Here is an 11023-nt window from a genome sequence, read left to right as displayed (position 1 = left end):
CCTCTACAGTCTTCTGTGTTTGTCCTCTCCCAACTGAGATTCTTTCCTATTTCCCTTCCACACTTGTGGCTTTACAATCTCTATAGCTGAAAAGTGTATTGTTTCCAAAGCATTCCTTTTCTCTCTCACTATCTCTCTTTAAACTGGGTCACCTAATCTGTTATGGACAGGCACTACAGCCATAGGAAAAACAAGTATTTAAACCATTATCTGCTCATGCACACTGCGGGGGGGGGATGGGGGGGGGAGGGGGGGAAGATAAATTCTCTCACTGTTTTGACTTTCACCAATAATAAAGGATGCTAAAATGACTCTTTTTAAACCTGGTGTGTGTTAGGTAAGCCTTGTAAACCCCACTCTGGCTTTTGTCTTGCTGTCTGACACCTTATTAGCCTAAAGAAGAAATATGGGATGGCTCCCCAGGTAAGGGAAATGAAGATTAATAATGAGCTCCATTAAAGTTATTCTCTTTCTGTCATTCATATTTTCTTCATTCATTTTTCCTATTAAAAGTGAAAAACAAAGACAAGGATTGTGCACTTCTCAATTTTTTTCCTGCAGTCTCTGTGGATGGCTGGATGTTTCTCAGAAGAAAGATCCTCTGGCATCAAAAATATTTGATCTTCCATTTTCATCCTGAATAATTTTCCACATCAATAGAAGAAATAAAGGCTTCCTATTGTGACTTCAATGCATGCATATCAACTTCTACCAGGGCATGATGTAATAAATCAGAGGCTTTGGGCAAGAAATTCTGTGCCAAATGTCTCAGAGTTCATGTGCTCCCTATGTGGCAAAAAAGCAAGGCAATTCTTCCATAATTCTCTAGTTATTTAAATGGATTAATATGCCAATGTATTTACAATCCGTGCAAGTACTACTTACAAGATTTTTTTTTTGGTTAACAGCTAGACTTTTAAAGTATGTGTTTAACTCTGCTCATATCCAAATTAATGAGTCTTAACTGCTTTTCTGAATTAGCAGGTGAGTAATATGAACTGTGTAAGTGTACTTTTAGAGGGAAAATTTGTGCCAGGGTCTTGTTATAAATCCATTTTAAGTCCTGTAAACCATAATAATTTTTTTACTAAGCCATGCATTTTTTTATTAAGCCATGACACAGCTACTATAATGCAAACTGAAGAAGAGATTACATCACAAATTTAAATAAACTGCCACGGCCCGAGGGGGTAAGGGATAGGGACATGACACTGCACAAAGGGTTCTGACACAGCAGAAGGTCAGGGTGCAATGGCCAGTTTATTGAGGGGAAGAAGGACTTATATAGGGTTTGGGTAAGGGAACGTCTGATAACTGGGGCAGAGCATGGGATAGACATCTCAGGGGAATACAGGATTGGGGGACACAGAGAAGGTGGGAGGAACTCAGGAGTATCTAGGGAAGGGGCCCAATGGGAGCTCACTCTGCACTGCGGCACCCATCAGTCAAGCAGTGAGAGATGAGCGGGAAACCAGGGGAGAGTAAGGGAGTAAACAACTTTTGTCGGGAAAAACGTGAGAGCAAGTCCAGACAAGTCCTGAGCAATACAAACCAAGGGGTTTGTATAGAAATATAGAAATATATGTGGGGGCACATTAAACACGGTATGAAACTGGGCAATAACATGAAAATCCGTGAATTATTAGCTCCTTCAGGCTCCATATAAGTCCCTCCAGGCTTTGAATCTCTCCCAATCACTTTGATGTTCCTCCTCAATAAACTGTGCAGGCAGAGTAGTAATATTAAGAATAATATACCAGGTAAAATTAAGTAGTATCACACAATCAAATATTGTTTGCATAATGACACTAGCAAGCAAAACCTTTTTGAATATTTTCTAGTATTGATATTGTATTGGTAGCATTTCTAAATAAGTTGAAAATGTTATCTCCAGTAAGTGGTAACTGAACTAAAATACACCTAAGAACACAGGAGCATTAAGTACTACCCAGGTGGAAAGCCATTTTGTGTGCATATACATTAGAATTGATCATTTGGGTGGATGAGGGGCTGTCCAAGGACAGGGCTCAGTGAAGAAAAGCTCTTAATAAAATCAGTGTAACTAAGATCTGAAGGCAAATTACAAAGAACTTTTGTTATCCTCTCTGTCTCAAAAGAATGTATACCCCTAGACTGTTTGACAAAGAAATAGAAGGAGAAACTTGTTATTTTGAAGAGAAATTTACTCTTGGTGAATTGTGTCACCTTTGCCAGACATATGAGAGAAGCAGGAACAAAGGGACCTACTGAGAATACAAAATATTAAACCTTTGTTTTTCTTCCACTGGAATAAATTTTAAATTTTGGGTGGTGGTGGGGAGAATCTTATTCATGTTTTCTGTAGGAAAAGTAATATACTGATAATGAAAATACATTCTAACACTGATAGTGTCATTGACCATGGGAGAGGAAGAAAAGGCAAAATAGGAGAGATGTAAGATGTGCCAGAACATATATCTAATTGTGAAAGTGCAGCATGAAGGCTAGTATTTCACCACTTGATGTCACTGTAGTATATGATGTTTGTAATTCCTTCCCCAGCTCTAGTTGCTGTTGTTGCTTCTGTTGCTGCTGGACTAGTTTTCTATTTATTTATTTTTATTGTGGTCATTGCTGCTGTTTTTAATCACGAGTGAAAGGCAGCAATCAAACTGGCAGGTCCTAATAGCCCTCAAATCTCACAATTAATCTTGTTGAGCATTAAACAAACAGCATAAAGCCTTGGGCACCAAACTGATTTGTGATAAGCTGATTCAGAGATGGGTACAACTTGCACAGTTCAAAGTTTGGAAATCTCTTAAATCTGCTAATGCCAGTACTGGTGAAGTTAGGTTCACAGTCCTCTTCCCTTTACATCTACACTCTTTTCTTTCTTCCCAAAAAAGCTGTTTCCTGACACAGACACTTCTGTGCACCTCTTTCTCTCAATCACATAGCATTTCACACAGAAACACTTCCATTTGAAAACTACTCAGACTATAAACTCGTTTCAGGCAGTGATTGTCTCTGTGCTATGGAATGTCAGAGAAAGTTCCTACCTTTCCTAATGCTCCCTAGGTATCAGGAAAATGTGCTAAACTTTTAATGAATTGAAGAAATAAACAAAGAAAAATAAGAAAATGCCACTAAACTGAGAATATCTCGAAACTGAGGCTAGCAGATGAGGGAATGATGATGGAGTAAATGTATCCCTTGATTCCCACATGTAGCCAGCTGCAAAATTACTTATCCAAAGGTTATAGACAGACAAATGTTTAGGAATTATTCTTTAACAGATCTGTCTCAGCTCCTTTCTCTGCTGTCTTTCCACGCCTGTTGTGGTGGGTTGACCTTGGCTTGCAGCCAGGTATTCACCAAGCCCCCTCTCTCACCCCCTCCTTAGCAAGATAGGGGGAGAAAATAAGATTAAAAGTTCACCTTCTTTCCCGTGCCATCCCCACACTTCAGCATGGACTCTCTCCCATGGGAGACAGTCCTTCATTAACTTCTTGTATGTGGGTCCTTCCCACAGCCTGCAGCTCTTTGAGAACTGCTCCAGTGTGAATCCTCTCCACAAGGTGCAGTCCTTCAGGAGCAGACTGCTTCAGCTTGGGTGCCCATGGGCCAGGAGCCCTGCAGGGGTTGCAGCTTCCTTAGGGCACATCCACCTGTTCCAGCATGCAATCCTCCAGGGGCTGCAAAGGCACAGCTGCCTCACCATAGGCCTCACCACGGGCTGCAGTGGAACCTCAGCTCCAGCACCTGGAGCACCTCCTTCCTCACGGACCTTGATCTCTGCAAGGCTGCTTTTCTCGCATTTCTCTCACTCCTCCTTCTCACAGCTGCTGTGCAGTGTTTCTTACTCTTTCTCATACCTGCTACCACAGAGCTGATACCACTGATACCAAGGGGCTGAGCTTTCCCCAGGGAGTCCACTCTGGAGCTGCCTAACACAGGGGCATCCCATGGTCTTTTCTCACAAAAGCCACCCCTGCAGCCCACTCACTAGCAAAACACCACCAGCACATCTGTCTTTCTGGCCTCAATTATTTGCTGAACACATGTATCTTTGCACTTCACTCCAGTGGTCTCAAAGTAAGAAATGTAAAACAGAAGGCTGCAGCTAAAATTAATATTACATATATTAAGTGACTCGACTTCCCTAACACATAATTTTCTTGTTTTCAGTTTTGCCTTCAGACTTTGGCAGTTATATTACATTGCCAAATTTATTTCTATCATCAGCCTGTGCAAGAGAGGCTGAAATGAGGGATTAGCCATTGGCTTGAAGGCCAGTAAGATGACCAATGTTCAATTAAGTCCAATTCCTAAATTACATAAATGGATCAATACAGTATTGGCAAAGATACAGCCTCTATGAAACTAATCAAATGGATCGCAAACAGAAACAAATAATGCTCATAATTATCTTATACCATCATAGTGAGCCAATTAACATACATCCTAAGCCATGTTAATGTGGCTTTGGAGGATGTTAATTATATGCAAATGTTTACATATTTTGATGATTTGGAGAGAATGAATAAAGTAATAAATGAACTGGGGAATCTTCAGCAGATCTTTACTGTCATCTTCAAACTTCATCCTTTTGCAGGGTGTCCTGACTGTACAACACAGCCCCACCTTTGGGCCTGCCCAGCACCAAGGAAACCTACCAAAACCATTGCAACAGTCTGCCTGTGGAAAACAGCCTGGTGCTTTCCAGGACAGCCTGAAGGGCAAGACCCCACTACCCCAGACCGAGACGCACCCCAGACACTGTCAGCGTCATTCCAGCTATAGTCCTGGTCTGAAGAAGATCAAGGACTCACCAGCTCACCACAGGCAGTTGCCAACAGCCGAAGATCAGCTGGATCAGGCAAAACACAAGCAAATGTCCATGAAATATGAGAGTTAAAAAGTCAGGGGAGTGGGTTGTCTTCTTTCTTTCCTTCCTTCCTCTTTTCTTTTATCTCCACTCAACTGGTTAAATCAGTTGTAGTAAGAAGACATCTTCCAGCCCCCAAAACATTACCTTGATTGAGGGATTTTGTTTCATTCACTCTGTAAAACTACTTCAGGATTTTAAATTAAATGTGAAATCCAGTCTCCCTGCCTCCGTTTTTATATGCTCAGGATGTTTTTTCTTTTAAACTTATACATTAGTTGAGGCCACAGCAATATCTTTTGTGAAGGTGACCAGGGGAATGAAAATGCTGATAGGGAAGTGCATCTTTGTTTTAACAAAATCAGATGAAGGAAACAGAATAATATTATAAACTATGTCAGGCATTTTTGATTCCACAGACAAGGAACAGTTTATGGGAAAAATGTGTGCAGCTGTGACCTCTGAAAGTACTTCCTGAATCCTGCAGAGTTACAGTGGTGGTGAGGTATCTCTCTGGGGAAATGCAAGTTTCGTTAAGCCTCTTCTGGGTTTCTAATCCTCAGTTGTAAATTACTAAGGTAAGAAGCCAAAATGCTGCATGAGCCTGGGAACTTCCTTCTTTGCTAACCCCTTTTCAAGATAGATTTTTGATTATGTAGAGATTTGGAACTTTTCCTCAAAATAGGTGATACCTGTTGCCTCTCTGCTGTGTGACACATGTGCTTGTTCAGGTGCAGGTAACACCACACCACCCACAGCAGAGTGCAGGATTGTGTTTCTACCTGTGTTTCAGACCAAGATTTTCTTACAACTTCTGGCAGGCTGCAAGACTTCTATGCAATTATAAGATTAAAAACCTGCCAGTATGCTCTCCTGTGCACCCAGACTCAAAGTGATCCATCATAAAAGCTACACTTTTTTTTTTCCTATCTTTCATAAAGCCCTTTGGATGGCTTGACTCTTCTGGGTGCTGTAAATTATATTAACTGGAGAGTGGAAAGGGAGGCTTTGTGAGATGAGGGTCTAATTCTCTTATTGCAGGATATAGTGCTTTTTCTCTGTTTATTCTTTTATTTCAGGATATGGTGCTTTTTCTGCGTTAGGCCTCTTGAGTCTAACGTGATAGGAGGAGTACGTGATAATTTAAGATCATGCAGGTGCTCATCCAGGAAGCAGCTGACCTAAAAACAGGACTGTTTTTGAAAAGGTACTTGTGTCTCCAATCTGTGTTGCTGATAATATTGTGGGAGACTGCAGGGACTGCCTGGGTCTCTTGCCTTGTAGTGAATGTTGGTGGCTGAGCAATAAACTACAAAAGAGACTGTATCCAGGTAGATACAGGAATCCACATTTGTAGTCCATCTTAAAAGTACCTGTGCTTTATTCAGATCACTGTTTTTTCTTCTCACATGTTGTCTCAAGACAGAGAAGCTAACAAGTTAGATGAAAGGTGCAACTGGTATCTCCTGTACTAAAGAAAATCCTGTGTAAGAAACTTGAAAAGTGCCAGAAAAGTATCCAAACTGCAGCTTTATGAGTAATCTTGTTAATAACAGATGTGAACTATATCATTCATTGACCAAAAATACTTTAGATTTATAGCTTTTCTCGAAAACATTGCAATTCCTTCTGAAAAATACAAGGTAGGTGGGAATCATATTTTCCCAGACATTAGATTTATTGAGAAAATGAGCATTAGCTTGGGATTTCTGTCTACATGTTTTGTTTGCTTATTACTAGGAACTTTGTGTGTTTATTATTGTTAAACTTGAGGCCTGGTATTTTGACATAATAGTGATGAATTTTGGCGGTAACTGATACTCAGGCCCAAATCTTTGCTGTAAGGAGGAGTAGTATGTAGAAAAGATTTGCTTTCAAATGATAACAGATTTGAAACCTGGGAATAGTGTGAAAACTGGGGAAAAGAACCCAAACAGAACAACAACAACAACAACAAAAAGCTGCTAAAGAAAGTGCAACTGATGATATCTCTTTATTACATTGTTTAAGAACAGAAGAGATAAAGTTGTCTAGTTAAAACAGCGTGCTTATGCCAAACTGTATTTTGTACTTGATTTCAGTTCGCCTGCCTTCACACACACACATACATTACTCTCAAACCAAGCAGGCAGCTGGCTGTATATGGAAGAAGATCACATAAGGTCTCTGCTTTGCAGAAAAACCTGGGAACTATACACAGGTTGTGTCCTGAGAGGTGGTATTAGCCTCGTGAGCTAAAGTGGCAGATTTCACTTGCAAAGTTGGATATTAATGTAATCAGTAGACATGGATTTGCAGTAATTTTCTTTGCAATGCTTTGACGTGGACTAAAACTATATCATCTGTCTGTCATGCCCTTTGCTATAAGAAGACATTTAAATACAGGCTTTTGCACTTAACCATGGAGGTTGGAGATTTCCTGTGTCAATACTGTAAACACACTTTGTGCATGGTACTGCTATTTTTTGTCATGTATAACTTTCATAATTCTGGGTCAGTTATCATGAACAATTTTGGTTGAAAAATGTCATCAATCAAACATCTCCTTCAAATTCTTTTGTATTTTTGCTCAGGGAAGTGCCCTACTACTCACAGTGTATTCTTGTCTTATCCAGATCTGAACCATTATTTCATTGTCTTAGATTTGTTCCAAAACGTACATCCTCATGCTCTCCTTCATTCGTCAAGAAGCAAACAAAAACTCAGGGAAATTTTCCTGCAGCTTCATAGGGGTATATAAACTCACACTTCGTATTAATATTCATAGGGAACACTTGAGTAAGTAACATGGAGTTGTTCCTCTACTCCTTTTTCATAGAGGCTGAATGGTTTCTTCACTGGATATCAGAATGGCTTTCATATGCAAAAAGCTCAGAGCACTTTCTAGCTTTGTAGCACTGTCTGCTTGTACTGCCATTTATTCCAGTACTAGGGAGTTCAGTCGCCATAACAGTGCAAAAGCTTCTGGCATGTTTTCACCAGAGGTTCCAAAATCCAGGCCCTGTATGGATGCCAAATTAATGCAAATACTCTCATGAACAAAGAGGACAAGCATCGGCATTGGTGAAATACAATCCCCATGAGAAAAAGGTGTAACTATAGTGAGTAAGGGGAATTTGTAGCAGATAAAACATGAGCTAGAAAACTGTAAGCAAATGTATTTATTTAGAGAATTTGATACTAAAGTCTTTATCTCTTGGTAGCTACAAACCTTGTAAACAGGTTGTGTATTCATTTGCAAGCTGCATAAACATATTAGATAAGCATAGGAATGAATGTTGGGCTGCTTAGTTAAAAAGTGATCATAAGTGCAAAAATATAACTGACTTCTCACCCAGACAAATCTACCTGTATGAGCTGTCACTTCTGCCTCATCTCTCCTCGGAAGAGAACAAAAGTGAAGAAAGGTGTCAGAAAGCAAAGAAGACTCAGGTAATGTAGAGCTCGTGTTGAAATGGAACGTGAATGGCTGTTGGTATCACCAGAAATACATGAAGAGCCTGAGAACATATGGTGTGCCTTAAAACAAGTTTTTGCATCTTTGAGTAGACCTGACCCTGGATTTGGCACCTCTCTTTTATAGATGTTATAATGAACTCCAAAACAGAAGTGTCCTCTTATAAACTGCTCATATTATGAAGCCCAGGTATATGACAACACTGTGTAATGCAATAATCAATTCCTTGTTGTAGATTTGCATTCATAAGAAAAATAACATACAAAACTGCTGCAACAGCTAAAAAAACAAGTCTTGGGTGCATTTTCTTCTCTAACACTGGCTAGAAAAACGGAAAACTTGTTAAATGAGCAGTAAAAAGAGTTCCTGCAGAACCCCCAAGCTTTTAAGGATGTTGGAGAAACCAGCTTCTTTTGTGTTATTACTGAAACACTGATAAAAAGTAGAGGGGTTTGGAGCCTTTCTGGAGGATTAAGGGGTTTTCTGAGGAGAAAGACTCATTGTGCTTGGCTGAGGTTTTTTTTATTCTGGATTGCAGCTCCAGCCACAATTCTCACACAGACTGTATGTTCTGTAAACACTCTTTGTGGAAAGTATTACACTTTAATAACTGTTTAGATGTATAGGTGGTAAGAGTACTTTACTTCTAATTTTCCCATTAGTTTAAGGTTGCTTCAACTGCCTCCTTCTCCATATAATTCTTCACTCATATATGTGAAGCTGTTAAATCATATTTCTGTGTGCAAATCACTGGAACAAGATCTTGACCTATAGCTTTAGTGCTTTTCAGGTAAAATATAAACAGTATTTTGGTTTTAGATCATCAGCTTGTTGATTAATTTTAACTCAACTCAGAAAAAATAACAATCTTTGTCTCAAATATATGAGCACTGCAGAAGTACAGAAAGCAGCGGCAGAGAGAGAAAAAATCTTACGCAACAGAAAGTGAAGAGCTGCATTGCACTCCTACACAAATCATGCAGCAGCAGCTATACAAACCTTATTTGGTTTCTGTCCTGCCTTTTACTAGGATAAATTAGGTTTAATGGAGTCCTACTGGCAAGGGCAGGTGGGACATCAGGCTTGAGACCAGAGTCTGGTGAAACCAAGAGAACTTTATCCATTGGTTATTTACATTGGCTGCCTCCTCTGTCTCAAGTCTTTAACAGAAGTAACAAAAATCTATGAAGAGGTGAACACCTAAGTTTTTCTTCTCTCCAACAACTGAAGAGAAATATTTCTATTCAGGTAATCAAACTGTGGATGGCCCAGTAGGTCATGTTATCTTGCTTGAGGTTGAAATATTCTTATTTCTCACTCATGCATTTGAGGTAATTATGCTATTGTGCTTGTAAAAGTGGCAAGATAATGGGACAGCCCATTTATCAAAGCTCTCATTGTTCTTGTTATAGGGCCCGTTTCAAGCAACATTCACTTCTCCGAGCACACATAATACTCAAAAGATCCAAGATCTTGAAACGAACAAAGCTGCATCCTTTTCCTTTTTTCAGTCCTGGTGTTCCTTACAGAGGGACTTCACTTCCAGAGGCCACCAAGACAAGTGAAATCAACATAAATGCACAGGAACACCTCGAGGTGCTGGAGAAGACAGAGCAGGGGAGCTGAACGGCCAATGCAGATGTGATTTCCTCAAAATGTTTTGTCTTAAAGCTTATCTCAAGGTATGATGAAAACAAGTGGTGGGAAGAAAAAAAGCCTAACAGACACAGAAAATACAGCCATTAGGCCAAATAGTGGCAGTCAGATAACCTTTTAAGGCCAGTTTCTGAGGTGCATTAAAACTGCAACAGGAAAAAGGTAGAACTGGGCCTATGTCTTTGTGTCCAAGGTGTAACATTATGAGCAGTTGGCCTGAAATGTCTTCCAAGAATGTGCTGATTCCCACTGTGAATCTGGAGAGCTTCCTTTGGTGAACTGCAAACTTTCTGCAGACAAACTGTGGCTCTCATTTGTGTTTCAGTGGTGTGGCTGAAACATCTGAGACACCCAAGGGCCCCTTGCAGCAGACGAAACCTAAACCTGAATAGGTCCATTGAACTGTTTCCATCAACCAAAATATGGCCATTCCTCCACAATTTTTATGCAGGTATAGCCAAGAGAAAGAGAATTCCTACTCTGAACTTTGTCTTTTCTCTTCAGCAGGCTGACAGTCTTGCTTTGCTTGAACTTAACTTATTTATTTTTTTGTCTTTGTGTATTGAAAAATCACCTTTTGCTGTTGTTCCTGTTACATAAAATCAGCAGTGCATGCACAATTAACCATTGTAGGGTTTTCCAAAAGAAGTCTCCCTGGAGATCCCAGTAATGGGAATGGTTTAATAAATACAACAAAACTTTCATTTCTGGATATCTTTGACCAGACAGGCTGGTTTTGTTACTGAATGTGCAACAAAGAAGATCTGATTCTCTGTAGCTAGGATATAGAAAAAAATTTTGCTTGAGTCAATACATTGTAGTTAGAATTCAGCTCAGTTTAGTTTAGTAGAAAAAAAACATGTTCGTTGTTGTTGTTGTTGTCTTTGGAAATATGCCACTATAAAGAAAGACTTCTACCTGGAAAACCAGTAAGAACTCCATTTTTTACCCCACTTCACTGGGAAAACATTCTTTGAAAAAAAAAAGATTTGTTGAAAGGGAACTGAAGGAAGTAAACTGCAAATTTTTCAGTGTATCTCATA

At 39.7% G+C, this 11023-nt stretch overlaps 2 long non-coding RNA genes across 2 annotated transcripts; both read left to right on the top strand.

The window, feature by feature from the left end:
• Positions 1-1569: 1569 nt before the first annotated feature.
• On the top strand, positions 1570-5088 carry LOC127463746 (uncharacterized). The gene is made up of 2 exons (XR_007900921.1): positions 1570-1604; positions 4595-5088. It is a non-coding gene; the product is annotated as an uncharacterized LOC127463746 (long non-coding RNA).
• Positions 5089-5369: 281 nt separating this feature from the next.
• LOC127463744 (uncharacterized) lies at positions 5370-10453 on the top strand. The gene is made up of 3 exons (XR_007900919.1): positions 5370-6074; positions 8206-8299; positions 9737-10453. It is a non-coding gene; the product is annotated as an uncharacterized LOC127463744 (long non-coding RNA).
• Positions 10454-11023: the final 570 nt, after the last annotated feature.

This window comes from Manacus candei, unplaced genomic scaffold, assembly GCF_025592945.1.
Source record: "Manacus candei isolate 608988 ecotype Guabito, Panama unplaced genomic scaffold, ASM2559294v1 h1tg000171l, whole genome shotgun sequence".
Taxonomy (NCBI): Eukaryota; Metazoa; Chordata; class Aves; order Passeriformes; family Pipridae; genus Manacus; species Manacus candei.
The sequence above is the reverse complement of the archived record's forward strand: the minus strand, read 5'-3'. Positions and strand labels throughout refer to the sequence as shown.